The sequence below is a fragment of the Puma concolor genome, chromosome C2, assembly GCF_028749965.1.
Source record: "Puma concolor isolate L17-30 chromosome C2, mPumCon1.1.hap2, whole genome shotgun sequence".
In the NCBI taxonomy this organism is placed as follows: Eukaryota; Metazoa; Chordata; class Mammalia; order Carnivora; family Felidae; genus Puma; species Puma concolor.
In genome coordinates this window covers 2949020-2967054 of record NC_141675.1, presented here as the reverse complement: position 1 = coordinate 2967054, position 18035 = coordinate 2949020, and positions in this window count along the sequence as shown.

Here is an 18035-nt window from a genome sequence, read left to right as displayed (position 1 = left end):
AGAGGGGAGGTTGAAATTATTGCTGAAGATGAGGTTTGGAAATCATCTGCGGGTTTCAGCTTTCTGCACTCTAAAGCTTCCCTTTATGAATGAGCCACTGGCTCTGTTTCTAGGCAGCACAGTGTGGAGGGTCACTGCTTCCTGTCCATTTGTCTGTGTTCCTTCTACACAGTTTGGCTTCAAGTGTGAATCTCTCCCTCACCCACCATGATTCTCATTCTCCATCTGGATCAGATAAGACCCTGAACCAGCCAGGGCCACATCGAGGTTCACAACTCATTTCAGATGGATGGTTCAGATGAAGAGACTCTTTGAAGAGATGAAAAGGTTAAGGAAATCAATAAGGAATGTTGCAGCAGTCAGAGGCCTGGAAAGCATAACCCCTCCCTTTTGTTTAAAGTTTATTTATTTTGAGAGAGAGAGTCACAGAGAGAGTGGGGGCAGGACAGAGACAGAAGGAGAGAGAGAATCCCAAGTAGGCTCCATGCTGTCAGCACAGAGCCCAATGCGGGGCTCGAACTCATGAACTGTGAGATCGTGACCTGAGCCGCAATCAAGAGTCAGACGCTTAACCAATTGAGCCACCAGGGTGCACCAGCATAACCCTTTTAAAGCCCCCATGGCTGATGGGACAAGTCCAAGAAGCAGTACTCCTGCAACTCAGTGAGGGCAGACTGTGGAATGCCACACAGTGGGTGGTGCAGTCATGGAGGGCACAGCTCCAGACAGAAGCATGACCCCAGGGGCACAGAGGGAGGCGGACAAATACTCTGGCCTCTCCATCCTCTTGTTCTCCAGGACAGGGCTGACCATTGTCCAAATCCACCTGGAAGCTTAAGGGCAAGGGAGCCCATGGAGATAGTCTATGTGGGGCATCCTTTCAGAGCACAGAACAACAAAGAGTGGGGACAGAGAATGTGGGAGGACCAAGAAAGAACAATCAGTCCAGACCCCTCCAGCTTTGTTGCTCCTCCCAGGCTCATCTTTCCTTCTCCTTCCAAATTCTTTAGGATCCAAAATGTCCTCTCTCTACTCTCTCCAAATTGCAACTTAATTTTGTTTGTTTGTTTTCTAATGTTTATTTATTTATTTTGAGAAAGAGAGAGAGACCATGAGCAGGAGAGGGTCAGAAAAAGAGGGAGAGAGAGAATCCCAAGCAGGCTCTACATGGTCAACGAAGAGCCTGATGTGAGATCATGACCTGAGCCGAAATCAAGAGCTGGACGCTTAACTGACTAAGCCACCCAGGCACCCCAAACTTAATTTTTCATTAAGGTGGAGGACTCCAGCTATTTTAAAGAGAAAGTAACTAGGTAGAGTGATTCGAATTAAGGAAGGAGTACATTTTAGCACATATTTCAAATAATATTTAATTTACTTTATTAAAATAATACAGCATGCATATTTTCCAGCTTTATTGAGGAATAATTGACAAATAAAATTGTATATTTTTAAAGTATACCATGTGATTATCTCATACACACACACACTGTAAAACAATCACCAAAATCTAGTTAATTAACACATCCATCACCTCATATAGTGAACTTTTTTTTTATTTATTTTTTCTGGCGAGGGGCGCCTGGGTGGCTCAGTCAGTTAAGCATCTGACTTAGGCTCGGGTCATGGTTTCATGGTTTGTGAGTTTGAGCCCCGCGTCAGGCTCTGTGCTGACAGCTCAGAGCCTGGGGCCTGCTTTGGATTCTGTGTCTCCCTCTCTTTCTGCCTCTCCCCTACTGTGCTGTGTCTCTATCTCTCTCAAAAATAAATGAAATGTAAAAAAAAAATTTTTTTAATTATTTTTTCTGGCGAGAATGCTCAAGATTTACTCTGAGCAAATTTCAAGTATACCATACTACTCTATCAACTATAATCACCATGCTGCACGTAGATTATCAGAACTTATTTACCTTAAAGATGAAACTCCGTACTCTTTCACGTATGTCTCCCCATTCCCTGCCCCCTCCAACCTCTGGCAACCACCCTTCTACTCCATAATTCTATGAGATCACCTTTTTGTTGTTGTTATTCCACATATGAATGATGCCATACATTTTTTATTTTCTCTCTCTGGCTTAATTCAGAATTAATTAATGAACCCCCCCAAGATTCATCCAGACTATAGCAAATAGCGGGGTTTCCTTCTTTTTTATGGCTGAATGATAGTTCATTGTAGAGATACGCCACATTTTCTTTATTCGTTCACCTGTTGATGAATACTTAAGCTGTTTGAATATTTTGGCTGGTGTGAACGACGCTGTAATTAACATGGGGATGAATACCTCTCTTTTACTGATTTTGTTTCCTTCTGATAAATGTCAAGAGGTGGGATTGCTGGATCATATGCTAGCTCCAGTTTTAATTTTTTGAGGAAACTCCAAAGAGTTCTCCGCACTGGCTAAACCAATTTATACTCTCACCAACAGTGACAAGGCTTTTATTGTCTCCACATCCTCATTAATACTTGCTCTTTCTTGTCTTTTTGATAATAGCCATCCTGACAGGTGTGAGTTGATATCTCACTGTGGTTTTGATTTGCATTTCCCTCATTATTATGATGTTAGGCACCTTTTCATGCTACTGGCCATTTATATGCCTTTGGAAGAAATGTCTGTTCAGGTCTTTTGCCCATTATTTAATTGATTTTTTTTTCTTTTGGCTATAGTGTTGTATGAGCTCCTTTTATATAATTTGGAAATTGACTTCTTATCAAATATGTGACTTGAAAATATTTGTCTCCATTCCATATGTTGCCTTTCATTTTACTGATTGTTTCCTTTGCTGTGGAGAAGACTTTTAGTTTGATATAGTCCACGTATTTATTTTAGTTTTTTTTGTCTGTGCTTTTGGCATTATACCAAAAAAACTCACTGTCAAAACCAGTGTCATAGGGATTTTTCCTTATGTTTTCTTCCAGGAGTTTTATGGTGTCAGGTCTTACATTTAAGTCTTTAATCCAGCTGGAGGTAATTTTTCTGAGTGGTATAAGATAGGGTCTAGTTTCATCCATTTGTTTATGGATATCTAGTTTTCCCAGCATGATTTATTGAAGAGACTCTCCTTACCCTATTGTGTGCCCTTGGAGCCCTTGTCAAAGATTAGTTGATTGGATATGAATTGGCTTATTTCTGGACTTTCTATTGTGTCCATCGATCTATGTGCCTACTTTTATGCCGGTACCATACTGTCTTGATTACTATGGCATTGTAATATGGTTTGAGATCAGAAGTGTGATGTATCCAGCTTTGTTCTTCTTTCTCAAAATTGCTTTGGCTATTTCGGGGCTTTTGTGGTTCCATACAAGGTTTACTTTGTTTTCAAACGTCATGAACGGAAAACATGGTACATTACTGTTATTGCTTCAACCTCCAGTTCTCATGACAGACATCACTAATCAATTGCAGTTCCCTCTCATACTGAGTCTAGATGAAGCCTGAGAATCCTTCCCAAAGCAGCACTCTAAGTAGCCACTGCTAATCAATCAACCACAATTTAGAGTTGAGGCTTCTACTACCTGCAACACTTCAACAGAATAACTCTAAATGACTCAAGTGCCTCCCGCTCTTGGTCAGACACCATCTTCCACATGGCCAGTAGAAAATTAAATAAATAAATAAATAAATAAATAAATAAATAAATAAATAAATAGTTCTTATTCTGAATGGCCAAATAGTTGCTTAAAATTGACACCTCAAATCTGCATTTGCTGTTATTGCAAAACTGTCACAATACTGGGGCACCTGGGTGGCTCAGTCACTTAAGCTTGTGACTCTTGATTTCGGCTCAGGTCACGATCTCTCAGTTTGTGGGATCAAGCTCTGCATCGGGCTCTGCAGCCTGCTTGGGATTTCTCTCTCTCTCTCTCTCTCTCTCTCTCTCTCTCTCTCTCTCTCCCACTGTCTCCAAATAGATAAATTCACTTTAAAAAGATGTCACGATATAAGGCTAGAGAAACCAATTGCCTCATTGCTGTAACTACAATTGACAAGGAGGTGATTTTCAGAGTAAAAGCTGCCAAATATCACCAATCTACCCTCTGTCCTGAGTACAGCACCTTACTAATGTTAATCCTCACAACAAATCTAGTTAGTAATTGGCTTCCCCAATATCCCCAATAAGTAGACGAGCAAACGGAGGTAACGACAAATCACCTGGCTCACGTGGTCATTTTCCGAACGAATAAATATTACCAGAGGTGCGGCACTCAGTGGATTAGGAGACCTGAATAGGAATCATCGGAACACAGTTTTAGTCCCAGCTCTGCTATCTTTGTTGCCTCTACATCAACATGGTCACAGGAGCAATGATCTGCCACCTCACATGACTCTCTGAAAAATTTAAAAGATAGCCATTGTGGAGAAAACTGCAAATATCGACAAAGAAGGGTAAAATGGATCTATGTCCTTCTTCAGCCCATGCCTCATCGTGAGGCACACACATAGAGGTGTTTCTTACTTCTCAGCTTTACTGCCATTTTGCACAGAGAAACAGCAATGAGGTAGTCCTCCACGGGTTTGAAATATCTGATCCTCAGGGTAATTCATAGATTTGTCTAGAGGCCTCTGTCTCATGACATGCATGATCTGGGGGAAGCCATGTAATAAACAGATGATATTCACCACACAAAGAAGCCAATTACTAAGCCTTGGATGGGTGTAAACAGGGCAGACCTGGTTTAGCTTGGGAGGAGTCAAGGAAGCGTTAGCTGACCTTAGATCAAACGAAGCTTAAGACCTACCACGTGAAAGAAGAAGACAGTGGGTTCCAGCGAGAATACACGAGTCAATAGTTTCCAACTATTCCTTAAAGGACTTTCAAGTTCCTATCAAGGAAATTGCCATATTGAGAGGAGAAGAATTACCTATATTTCTCGGGTTCTCAAGGGCTGGGAGATGAGCCACAAGCCAAAGGAAAAGAGTGAGTTTGGGATACAGTAAATCCCAGCCACATGGGAAGGTCCCACTCTTCTGCTGAGTATGAAGAAGAAAAAGAGGTAGAGATGCAAACAGTTAGAAACATATGCACGGGCTTCCCTCCAGGCTGAAATCCCACAGGGTTCACGCATAATGGGAACCTTCCAGTTAGCACAAGGGTTCATGAGACCACTGAGGGCTAGCAAACTACTTCCTAGGTCAGAGCTTGAGGGACACTGCATTGCTTTAGGAGAAGCCCTCCCTTCAGCTTGTCACAGGTCCAAACTGGGGAGGGATGAATGGCGCAGCATGGGTGGAGAGAATTATCTAAACATAGTACCTGAGGCCGCATCTTTGATTCATTATTCATTATTCATTTGTTGGTGTAAGGTAAGGAGAAGGCCCAGAAGACTCGTGAATCCTGATGAGGGGACATGGGGCTACCAAGAACACTGATGAATCAATGGGTCTGGGGTTCAAACAAAGAGATTATGGAGCAGCAGGACTTTGCAATAAGACTTCAGCTTCAGGTGACAGCATTCTCCTTGGAAGGCCAGACAAGGTCAGCCATAACCCAGCATACACCTCCTAGTGGCTCAAGGACCAGCCAGATCATACAGTCCATGGCAAAGGCCAGCAAGAACCCAAAGAAAGCACAAACATCTCTATAAATGCATCTGAGGACACCTCTCCCAACATCATGAAGACACGTAAACCTCCCCCTCCCCGCCAAAAAGTAATCAGTAGCATCTTAGGAAAAACAGAAAAGAATAATGAGAGCTGGGATATTTTCTGGAAAAATACCAAGTTACCTCAAACACACAGTTTAAAAGAGAAACAGGGAGAGATATCTGACAAGTGTACTTTGCAACTTTAGTGATGGATAGGAAGGGAGGACAGGGTATTTCTTATTAATATTAGATCAGATGCAGAGAAATAAAGCGACACCATCTTTGCACCCATGGATAGAACTGTGTGTAATGCAAACCTACTACGGATGCCCCTGAATCCTTGCTGCTTAAAGAAGGCTTCCAGCATCACCTAGGTCCAAGTGTCTCCCATCATGTTCTAATTTCTTCACTCACTTGTTACTGTTTCATGTACCTCAAATTATCTACTTATATTCCTTCTTACATCCAAGGACAACTCTTCAAGTAATTATGTTCAGATCAGCTACATGGGTGGTAAATATTTTGAGTACTTGATTTATCAAAAATATCTTTTTTTGAGAGAGAGAGAGAGAGAGAGAGAGAGAGAGAGAGAATGTTAAGCAGGTTCCATACTCAGCACGGAGTCAGACGCAAGGCTCGCTCGATCCCTTTTTGTGACCTGAGCCTAAATCGAGAGTTAAATGCTCAACCAACTGCTACCCAGGCGCCCTTCAAAAATATCTTTAATTGAAAGTTTGGCTGGGGGGGGGGGCATATTCAGAATTTGAGGTTTATCCTTTTCTTTAAAAAAAAAAAAACAAGAAGATTTCTTCATTCTTGATGGTGGTGTCTAATGTCAAGCTGATTCTCCCTGCATCTCAGGTAACCTGCTTTTAATTTACAGACGTGTTTGTAATATTCTTCGTGTCATTGGAGTTTTCTACTTTAACTCGGTTGCCTCTAAGTGTGGGTCTGTGTTCTCAGCATCTTGCTCAGTGTGGTGAGACCATTACACTCTGAAAGCTTTTCTTTCTTCACTGCTGAGAAACTTCCTCTATTGTCCACTGGTTTCTTCCACTCCATTATCTCTGTCCTCTTTCTGTAACTCCCGAAGGATGAATGTTTAACTCCTTAGTGCTCAGCTGTCTGTATTTCATTAGTTTTTGTGTAGTGAAAACTGGATACAACCTATATTCCTAGTGATAGGGCATTGATTAAAGCTATCATTACCCATTTGTTGGTGACACATGAAATAGCTTTTAAAATGATGATTTACAAGGAGATCTAGATGGGCATGCCATTTTAGCAACAATAACAACAACAACAAAATTAAACCACAAATGTACTAGAAGAAAGCATCAGGAAAAAGGAACTTCTAATCTCAGATGAGGGAAGAGTTTTCCGAATATAATACAAAACTCAGAACCATTAAGGATAAATTGATAAATCTGAAGGCATGAAGTTTTATATGTGTTCTGCTCTTTTTGATAAAATTTACCAAGGTATAACACACGTAGAGAAAAGTGCACACAAGGACACGAGGCAATGCCAGACAACCTGCGTAACCAGCACCCCGATCAAGAAAGAGAACATTACCAATTCCCCAATGTCACCTCATGTCACAACCTCCCTGAAGGCAACCTCTCTCCTGACTTACAATGCCATAGGGTAGACGGTGTTGCTGTCTTGAACTGTATATATATTAATAGATATTGGTTCTACATAAATTACATTTATAATAACATAAGATGTATTTAATATAAAGATATGTTATATAATATATTTAATATAAAGATATATATTAAAGAATTAATATATAAATTATAAATTTTTTAACATTTACTTTTGAGAGAAAGAGACAAAGAGACAGAATGCAAGTGGGGGAAGGGCAGAGACAGAGAGAGGGAGACACAGAATCTGAAACAGGCTCCAGGCTCCGAGCTGTCAGCACAGAGCCCGGTGCGACGCTGGAACCCCTGAACCATGAGACCATGACCTGAGCTGAAGTCAGATGTTCAACCGACTGAGCCACTCAGGTGCCCCATTAATATATAAATTATATAATTTATATAAATAAATAAGTATAATAACTATAATAAATATATGTTTATGTATTTTATATATAATTTATGTACAATTAATATATATTATAACATAATACATATACTACAGTTATGCATAATATAATTATCTTACATTATAATATAATTATAATATCATAGATATTATATATGTAAAATATAATATATGCTCTTTGTGGCTGGCTTCTTTTGCACAACCTGATGTTCACGAGGTTCGCTCACGTTCATGTGTAATTGTGGTGTTCTTGTTCTCATTATCGTATACTTCCCCACATGTGACTCTCCTGTGACCTATGTCCATTCCCCTGTTCAAAGGATGACCTCTTAGATTTTTGTTTCCCATTGCGGGAGACTTCCTGGACTTATCTTCCACCTTGGGTCTTTAACCCTGGCTTTTCTGCTTCTTATTTAGTCAGTCTTTGGATTTCTTTTCTCACTTTCATTGAACACATTTTAAGTTTCCAGGGATTCCGTTTTTGTGAATTCCTTGTTGTTGTTTTTTGTTAATAACCTCTTGTTCTTTGTTTTTTAAATAGAAAAGTATAGACAGTATCCATCAGCCTCGCCATTTAAGGATATTAATAGAACTTTCAAGTTCTTTTTTATTTCCCAATTATTTCTATCTCTTCCACAGAAGGTTGCTCTGGGGTTTTTTTGTTTGTTTGTTTGTTTTTTATCTCAATCCTTCCCTTTTGTTCTTCCCTTTCCTGCTAGGTTTCCTTAACTGTCTGGTGATTTTTGCTTGAGAATTCATACTCATGAGTAAAGAGCAAAATCTCTACAATTGGGTAGGTCTCTCTCTCTCTCTCTCTCTCTCTCTCTCTCTCTCTCTCTCTCCACAAGCCAGGCAGCTGAAGGTAGGTTCTGAGCAGGAGGCTGGTGACCTGCAGACATCCCTATGCAGTGCAGGGCTGGAGAGCCCTCTGCAGGCAGAGCCCCACCGCCCCTCTCCGCCCTCCCTACAACTGCCAGGTAAGGAGAGTGCTCATCATATTGGAATGACTTCTTGGGTGGAGCTGCTTTGTTCTTGATGGCCTTATTTCTCTCTTTCTAATGGTAATTTTTGCCAAGTTCATTTCTGATCTGGTCAGCTCTTCTCCAGATCTCCCAAACCACGGGAGGTTACCTTTCTAGAAAGATTACACAATTTGTTTAGAGACTAGTTCTTGGATTTCATGCCATTGTCACATGCTTTAGGTATGAGAGGGAGTGGAAGAAAGGGGATACCCCCAAAGGACTAAGCTGTTATAGTTTCATTGGTTTTAATTACTAACCCTGGTGATCACCCATGGCCAGCATTTTGTGTTTGTTGGCCTCAACCTCAAAGCCTTTTCTGTTCTCCCGAGAGAAGACTGCTCTCATCTCAGGCATTTCAGACTGGTGTTGCTCCAGTTCTGTTGGCTGCATTAAACTGGTCACATCTGTCTTATCATCCAGGATTTCCTCAAACTTTCTCTTTTGCTGTTGAGTTCTTTCCTTGTCTTCCAGCACTATTGCACTTAAATTATTGTGGGGTTTTTTCTTGGCTGTGTTTATATAACCAGTGTTGTTAACATACAGCATTACATTAGTTTCAAGTGTACAAAACAGTGATTCAGCAATTCAATACCTTACTCAGTGCTCATCAAGATAAGTGTGCTCTCAATCCCCATCGCCTATTTCGCCATCCACCCACCCACCTCTCCTCTGGTAACTATCAATTTGTTCCCTAGAGGTAAGAGTCTGACTCTTGGTTTGTCTCTTTTTTTCCCTTTTTTCATTAATTTTGTTTCTTAAACTCCACATATGGGTGAACTCATATGGCTTATGTCTTTCTCTATTTCGCTTAGCATTATATTCTCTAGATCCATCCATGTCATTGCAAATGGCAAGATTTCAGTCTTTATTATGGCTGGGCAATATTCTACTGTGTGTATATATATATATATATATATATATATATATATATATACCACATACATTCATCTATTGATGGACACTTGGGCTGCTTCCATAATTAGGCTACTGTAAATAACACTGCAATACACATAGGGCTACATATATCCTTTTGAATGAGTGTTTTCACATTCTTTGGGTAAATACCCAGTAATGCAATTACTGGGTCATAGGATAGTTCTATTTTTAAGTTTTGGAGGAACCTCCATACTGTCTTCCACAGTGACTGCACCACTTTGCATTCTCACCAACCCTTGCAAGAGCGTTCCTTTTCCTCCACATCCTCATCAATATATGCTGTTTCTTGCGTTGTTGATTTTAGCCATTCTGTCAGGTGAGGGGTGATATTTCATTGTAGTTTTGATTTGCATTTTCCTGATGAGTGATGTTTAGCATCTTTTCCAGTGTCTGTTGCCCACTGGGATGCCTTCTTTGAAGAAATGTCTGTTCGTGTCTTCTGCCCATTTTTTAGTTGGATTATTTCATTTTTTTGGTGTTGAGTTGCATAAGTTCTTTATATATTTTGAGTACTAACCCTTTACCGGATATGTCATTTGCAAATATCTTCTCCCATTCGGTAGGTTATCTTTGTTGGTTGCTTCCTTTGCTATGCAGAAGCTTTTTTATTTTGATGTAGTCTCAATAGTTTATTTTTTGCTTTTGTTTCCCTTGCCTCAGGAGACATATCTAGAAAGATGTTGTTATGGTCAGTGTCAGAGAAATTACTGCCTGTGCTCTCTTCTAAGACTTTTATGGTTTCAAGTCTCACGTTTAGGTCCTTAATCCATTTTGAGTTTACTTTTGTGTACAGTGTAAAAAAAAAGTCATCCAGTTTCATTCTTTTGTATGTATGTAGCTGTCCGGTTTTCCCAACACCATTTGTTGAATAGATTATCTTTTTCTCATTGCATATTCTTGCCTCCTTTGTCAAAGATTAATTGACCATAACATTATGGGTGTATTTCTGGGCTTTCTATTCTGTTCTATTGATCTATGTGTCTATAAATTATCATTCTTAAAATTTTTTCCTTTGTCCTTTTCTAGGACTTTTGGGAAGAAGGAAGACCAGACATATTGGTCTGTCATCTTAAATTAGAAACCAGATGGGCATTTTTGTAGGTCACCCCAGTAGATGTGAGGAGAATGGATGGGAGAGGGGGAAAACAGCTTCAAGAAGACAAGGTTATACTAATCTAGGCATGATATGAGAGATCTTTAGGTTCAAACGGGGGCAGTCACAATGTAGAGGAATGGAAAGATTTATTGAGACTTATGGAGGGTGCCTGTGTGGCTCAGTCGGTTGGGCATCCAACTTCGGCTCAGGTCATGATTTGACAGTTCATGAGTTCGAGCTCTGTGTGAGGCTCTGTTGACAGCTCAGAGCCTGAAGCTTGCTTCGGATTCTTTGTCTCTGTCTCTCTCAGCCCCTCCCGTGCACTCACTCTCACTCTCTCTCTCTCTCTCTCTCTCTCTCTCTCTCTCTCTCTTTCTCTCTCAAAAATAAATAAACATTAAAAAAAAGAATTATGGAAGTGAAATCAATAGGAATTGGTGAGCGATTAGACATGGGAAGTGAGAGGAAAGCTTGAAGATGACCTCTGAAGGCTGATGTAACCAGTAGACAATGGTACCCATTGAGTGAGTTGGCATTAACAGAGAATGCAGTAGTTGTTGTTGCTGATGTTGTTTTGCTATTACAAAAAGATGATGTTCTAATGTTTGCAAACATTGCTGATTGTAGCCCAAACATTCCACAAACTGAAACGCTCAAAATGTCCAGGTTGAACCCAGTAGAACATAGAAGTCTGTGCATTTCCAGAGTCTTACCGATAAGAAGCAACCAGGACTCCCTGGAGACTTTCCCAGGCAAGCTCAGGAAATAGACATCAATGACTTCCAGAAGGCTCAGACCTTGAACTGCATTAGTAAACTGCTTGGACTTTGTCTCCAAAACAAGTTTTATGGTAAGTTGCATGAATTTTGAGAAGTGAAGTTATCTTGTGTAGAAGTTTAATCTTTTTATTCCCTCTGGTATCCTCCAATATAATTAACTTCATGTCAATAAATGCTATATTTTTATAGCATACAAAATCTGGACTGTTATATTTTGATGCTGTTTGCACCCCATATGGAGGCAGTCTTCAGGGAGGATGCTAATATCTGATTTCAAGTGGGAAGAAGGAATTAAGCGTATATTTCCAGAAGCAAGAAAAAGTGGAAAATGAACTCAAAGGAGACAGTCTCCAAACCTGAAGTCTAAGCCCCCGTCACCACATGCTCCTCAGCCCTCCCTTGAGTGCCTACCAATCCCTTAGCTGCTCTGTGATCACAGCAGACTGAAGGGTGATCTAAGGAACAGTTCCTTGGTTCCAGACATCCCATAAGAGAAACACTAAGCACTTTGGGGGTATTCTGTAGAAAACTACCAGGGCTTGTTCAATATCTTGGGATGCTCAAGTCCAGGGCTGAGATCCTGGAAACTGACGCCTGCCTCTCGCCAGCCCCTTCTGAGCTTATAAAGCAACCTTCACTTCAACAAGGCTATCTTATTTACTGGGGCAGAAAGGTGAGGGCATATTAGCTTCATTGAATGGGAAAATAAGCTGGAGATTTTACAAAAGTGGGCCCAGGGTTTCACATCGAGCAGGTTAGGAAAGCCCCAGACTTCCAAATCCCAGTTTTGCACTCAATGGTACCTCCAGAGAGACTACGGCCCTTCCTCATGATTTTGTAGTGGCCACAACCATTCCAGCAGGCCGGGAAGCAGGCTTCTTGATGTCATTCTCTGCTGAAGGAAAAACAAATGATCTGTTCGATTCAATCCCTCATTTAAAGTTGACTTTGTGTAAATGGGAGGCAGGGAGGCAGTAATCTGGATTTCCAGCTAAAATGTTATGCTACACTTAAAATTGCATTGTAATCACACCGTATTGATTATCTGCAAGTAATGTCCACCAACTAATGAGACCCAATCTGACATGAAATTCATAACCATTGATCCGGGCTTCAGTTTGTTGTTTGCTTATGCACACAATAGAGGGTCCAAAAATGGTTACTCGAGACCATCCCGCCGCCACCTGCCACGCGGCTCTGGTTTATCTGTGAGTAAGAGACGAGCGGTGGAGAGGATGTGCAACTAAGTGTGCGTGTGTGCGTTTGTGTGTCTGTGTATGTCCCGGAGGTGTGAGAGGGTATTTAAACGTGCTGCAAGGGAATCTATTTTGAGCTGCCCTTCTCTGAAACTGCCTGTCTCTCAAATGAAAAGGGGAGGAAAGAAAAAATAAGCATGTAGCTCTGCTCAAGTTCCCTACACGCAGAGTCCGACGCGGGAGTTGAGAAGCGTGTGATTTATGGAGAAAGGGAGTGAGGAGACCTGGCTGGGGCAGGGGAAGAGCTAAGCCAGGAAGGAAGTGCTCTCAGCTGGAGACGGGCTTCGGCCTGAGCCTCCTGGGAAGTCTGGAGCATGACTTGCGTCACACAGCTGGGACCGCTGGGAGGTCCCAGAACTGGCTTTCTTTGCCCCCATGTCAGTCTTTCACCGGCCGCAGGCTGTGGGTTGTGCAGGAGGTGGGGAGGGGGACGTGACATCCCAGGCAGGACAGCTTTGGCTTAACTGAGGCCCAGTTTTGCAGAGAAGGCAGACATAAGCCAGTAGCAATGAACAACAACCGGGGACAAGTGCTGGCCCAGTAAAGGGAATCGGGTCGTAGCATCGCGAGTGTCCATTAGATACCACATACGCTTTCATCCTGTGAGAAACAAACCCGGAGTAAATTTTGTGTCTTCATTTTTCGATCAGCACCTATTATCCCAGAGATCGAAACCACTTTGGTTTTGGTTGGGAACCAATGCCAAGGCTACGTGAGGTCCACTGGTGGCCTCAGGCTACGGTAAAAAGAGTCCAAAACAAAAACTGGTGCATCTGAGGAAGGTCTGGAGCCACGTTAGTGACACTGTGCCAGTGTCACCTTCCTGGTCTTGAGAATGCACTTCAGTTTTGTAAGGTGTTACCTCTCGGAGAAGCTGGGTGACGGGTACACAGCAACTCTCTATACTGTTTTTCGAACTCCTTGTGAGCCCATCGTTATTTCAAAATAAAAGGTGTTTCAAAGGCATAAGGTCTGGAGTCAGAATAAGAGGTTTGAGCTGTGCTTCCAGCAGCGATGAGCTGTGCCCCCAACTCTTACAGCCACGGAGGGGCGCGACCATGCTTTGTTTCTCTATGTATTTCCGGTCATATCTCAGGGCCTGGACCCTAAAGAAACGATGAACGTAGAAATCACTCAAGGATTCAGTGAATGGGTGAGTGAATAAATAGCTGACTTTGAAAATTCCCGAAGTCTCAGCTTCAGCCTCTGCCTAAAAAGCGATCGCAAGTATCGAATGCGCGCGCATAGAAACAATGCTCTTTGTGATCTGACATTGTTTTTTACAAGTCAGCAGGACTCAGGCCACGCTGGTGGGCTCGGCATCACCTGGGGAAACGCCTAGAAATGCAGATCCTCTGGCCTAATTCAGGACAGCAAGGATGTGGCCCCGGGAACCTGCAGTTTTAATCAGCTCACCCAAGCGACTGGGTCCACGTAGCCAAGTCTGAGGTCTACGTGTGGCAAAGATCCCAGCATGCCGTTAACCTGCTAGGTCAGAGAGGAGAAAAGGAAAGAGAGGAAAGCGAAAGAGAGCAGCAGAGAACAAGGAGGTGATCCGGAATGGAAGTGTTACTTGACGTGGGGAACTGCCAGCCTTCGCTCCAGCCCTCTCGGTACAGACAGAGTGCCTGCCAGGCCTCCCTCCGGCCGGGGATCCACAGAGAACAGATCGAGCCACGTGCAGCCCAAGTGCCCACAAGCCCACCGATCGGAAGGTGTGTGTGTGTGAACCCCTTCTGCCTGTCCCCGGTGTATCTTAGGAATTCACCAGATGTAAAATGACTCAGACATTGATTCCAGAAGAATTATTTAAAAGCAGGTAGTGTTGTTGCTATATATAAAAAGTCTGTCGTCATGGAAACTTGTCTCAAGTCAAGCTCCTTTTAACAAAATAAAAGTCCTCTCCTCCGCATTTGTCAGCATCATTTCACAAGAAGAAAAAGAAGACGTGGGTAAGAAAGACATTAATGTGAAGCTCAGGGAAAAACTACACTTATACTGCCCAGACCAGCGTGCCACCTTCACACTTCTAGAACTAACCCAGCATCCTTCCCTCACTCCACCAGTGTCTAGCTCACAATTTCCTTTCTGTTTCACACGCCAAAAAGTAGGGATTCGCCTTTAGAAATGGCACCTTCCTTTTTCAATGCATTATGCAGGGGGGCACTTCAAACTAGCTCTCAGGTCACTCTCAGGTCCGTTTGTGCGTGTGCATGTGTGGAAGCACACACGCTCGACCCACAGAGATGAGAGAGGTGTCTGGGGGTGTGTGTGAATGTGTTGTGAGTGTGTGTACGTGCGTGTGCGTGCTTGACCCACAGGGATGAGAGAGGTCTGGCTCCCTCTCTCTATCAGAGGAACGATTTCTCTGATCCAGAACGAAGATGTCCTACATCTGTTTTCTTCCTTTTACACCGTCCAGGGCCGGACGGTACCTTCAGGGGTGCAGGAGAACAGCATTGGGCTCAGAATCAAAAGAGCTGGAGACATAAATCACTTAACTCTCATTTTGGAGCCTGGGAAAACACTACTTGCCTTGACCTCCTCGTAAGGAGGTTGTGGGATGACCACGAAAGAACAATTGTGATGGTGCACCGTCAGTTCCAAAGAAGGAGGCAAATGTCAGTTGTTCCTCCTGCTGGACCTGTCTCAAATACTCTCACGCTATGGGTTCTTCTCTCCTGTGACAATTTGGGGAAACCCTATCTGGGCGGACCTAGGCTTTATGGTACATAGGATAACACTTCCAGAAAACGTCACCTGTCGGGCAGTGTGCCAAGGGACTTTATTTCGCACATAGCTTCTGAGGTAGGTATTATTGTCCCACCCTTCAGAGAGGAAGCTGAGACCCCAGGTGGCTGGACCACCCTCCCAAAGTTGGATAAGAGTAAGCGGCTGGGTGAGCAGTGCTTCTGTGTCAGGGGACTCCACAGCCTGTGCTGTCCCAAGCCATCCTGGGCTGTCATCTATGCCAACACTTTGTGAGGTACTTTCCCGAGCCCTCGACTGTTTTCTCATACCTCCTGCTTGGTTCTTCTTGACTTCTGAGGACCGAGTCAACACAGCCACTCAATGACTTTCATGATCACATTCAACTTGAAATTGAGAAAGGTCCGTTTGTGGGCTTCCATGATGAGCCATCTTTTCATTGTCGTTTTCCCCACTCCAGTCTGCCCAGGAATATGATGCAGAATGCCTTTCCCGATGCAGTCAAAATTCTCATCAGGCATGCATGAAAGTGAGTGTGTGTGTGTGTGTGTGTGCGCGTGTGTGTGTTTGCGTGTGTGTGTGTGTTTGCTACCAGACTGATTGTTATGTTCATCAAGGTCACTGATTCTCTGTCTCATCTATCTGACAATTGATGTAAGATTCCAAAGAGGTGCCCTTTTGTTCTGGAAACGCAACAGAAGTAGTCTGAAAAACCCAACATGCACATGGTGTTAAACTTAAAAATCTCTGTAATCAATGCTAATTTGACATGATGGCGTGCAACACTTTTTATCTCCAAAGCTCTTTGCAAAAATTAATTACCAATTAATCTAAAAACTTAGAGCATTATTTATTATCTGCACACTCTGAACTTCAAATGTTTGTATTTCAAAGTACGACTGTTGAAACTCTTCCCTAATGCTTTCAAGGGAGAAGGGAGGGGAATTCGCAAATCATTCACCAGGAAGGCCAGATCACCAGCATGTCAGGGAGATGAGGTGCTCTGTCGGGGGATTCTGAGAACTGTTAGTATCTCCCCGGCAAATGCTATACACACATTCAGTTGGAAGTTGGCCGAAGAAATTTCTCCAAAGCAATAATGTTAATCGCTCTAGAGCAACGAGCTCTGTCATGAGAGGGTGAGCTGCTCTGCCCTGCCTTTCGGGGTCTGAAGGCCTCAGAAACATATGAAAACATAGCTACTCCCTGAAATCGAAATCGTGCTTCAAGGTGAAGGGGAGATTGGATTGTCCCAACAGACAAATGAATCTTAAATCCGAATGGGGGTGGGGGGAGTTGGCCCTGAGAGGGAAGTGGTTAAGAAGGAGGGAAGGAGAGAGAGATGGAAAGAAGAGAGGGAGTGAGGAAAGGGAGGGAGATCAGGGACTGAGGGAGGCCGGAAGAAGAAAGGAAGCCCACTGCAGGGCATTGGTTTGAGGCTGAAGAGAGACGCTCGGCACCATTGAAAGCACGGAACATTCTACAGTCACAGCATGAACCGCATTGACTTTCCAGATCTTCACTTTCATTTTAAGATTCGAAAAGTAAACTCTTTGCCAAGACTAACTTTTTTCGTTAAGTGAGCCAGTCAGCTAAGGGCCTTGTTCAAAACAAGCCTCTCTTTAGCCCCACCTGGTGGACCTTCTGCCTTCAAACCACAAGTCAAACAAAGCTGGAAAAATTTGCAGATCTGCTGACAGACCCACACTTGGGGCACACAATTAACGGGGAACATTCTTCTAGAGCCTAATCAGAAAATAGATCTGTCTAGAATGAGGGTCTGTCTGTCTGTCTCAGCCTCTCCGTCCTCCCCTCTCCCTCCCCTCCTCCCTCACCTCTTCCCCTTTGCCACGCAATGTGGGTCCAATTTATCTCAAAGCTGACAACAGAGCTAAAAGCCCAGATGACACCTCGAGACACCTCCTCGTGGGAAGGTGGTGCTGGCTGAGCAGGCATGAATTCAGAGCACAGCGGTAACAAGCCCGTCAGACCCAGGCTGTGAAAAATCTTCTGAATTTCCATGATGGAGAGCAGCAAACCGGCTGAATGGAGGCACAATTTGGACTTGGAAAGAAGAGGAAGGTACATTCTAGCCCTGAGACCCCAGCCAGATTCCAGGCAGGGATGTGCAGCTTGTGGATTATTAGGGGTTTTTAGGTGCACACGTTGATTAGTATTTACTCACAGGGTCTGCACGGCCCGTGGGAGAAAGGGTGGAGAAGTTCATGGAGGGTTTAAGAGGTGCCCATGCCCTCTAGGAATGTCAATACCTTAGACTGTATAACCCTCGACCTCCGAAGGTCCCCAGTGTCTGAGGACAACATGAGGGCCTAACTGCCGGCTATCAAACGCTTTGCAGCTTCTCTTTGAACTTCCCACACTGTTGCCAACCTCCGTTCCCTGGAAAGCTGACCGTTTCCTGGACCTGCGCCCCTGGTTGTACCATGGTTCCTGCAGCAACACAACAATGGGAAGGGGTCAGTGCAGCCGTGAGCTGACAGATACCATTGTTTTAAGTGTTTATTTTCAACAGACAGAGAGAGACAGAGCACAAGCAAAGGGAGGGGCAGAGAGAGAGGGAGACACAGAATCCAAAGC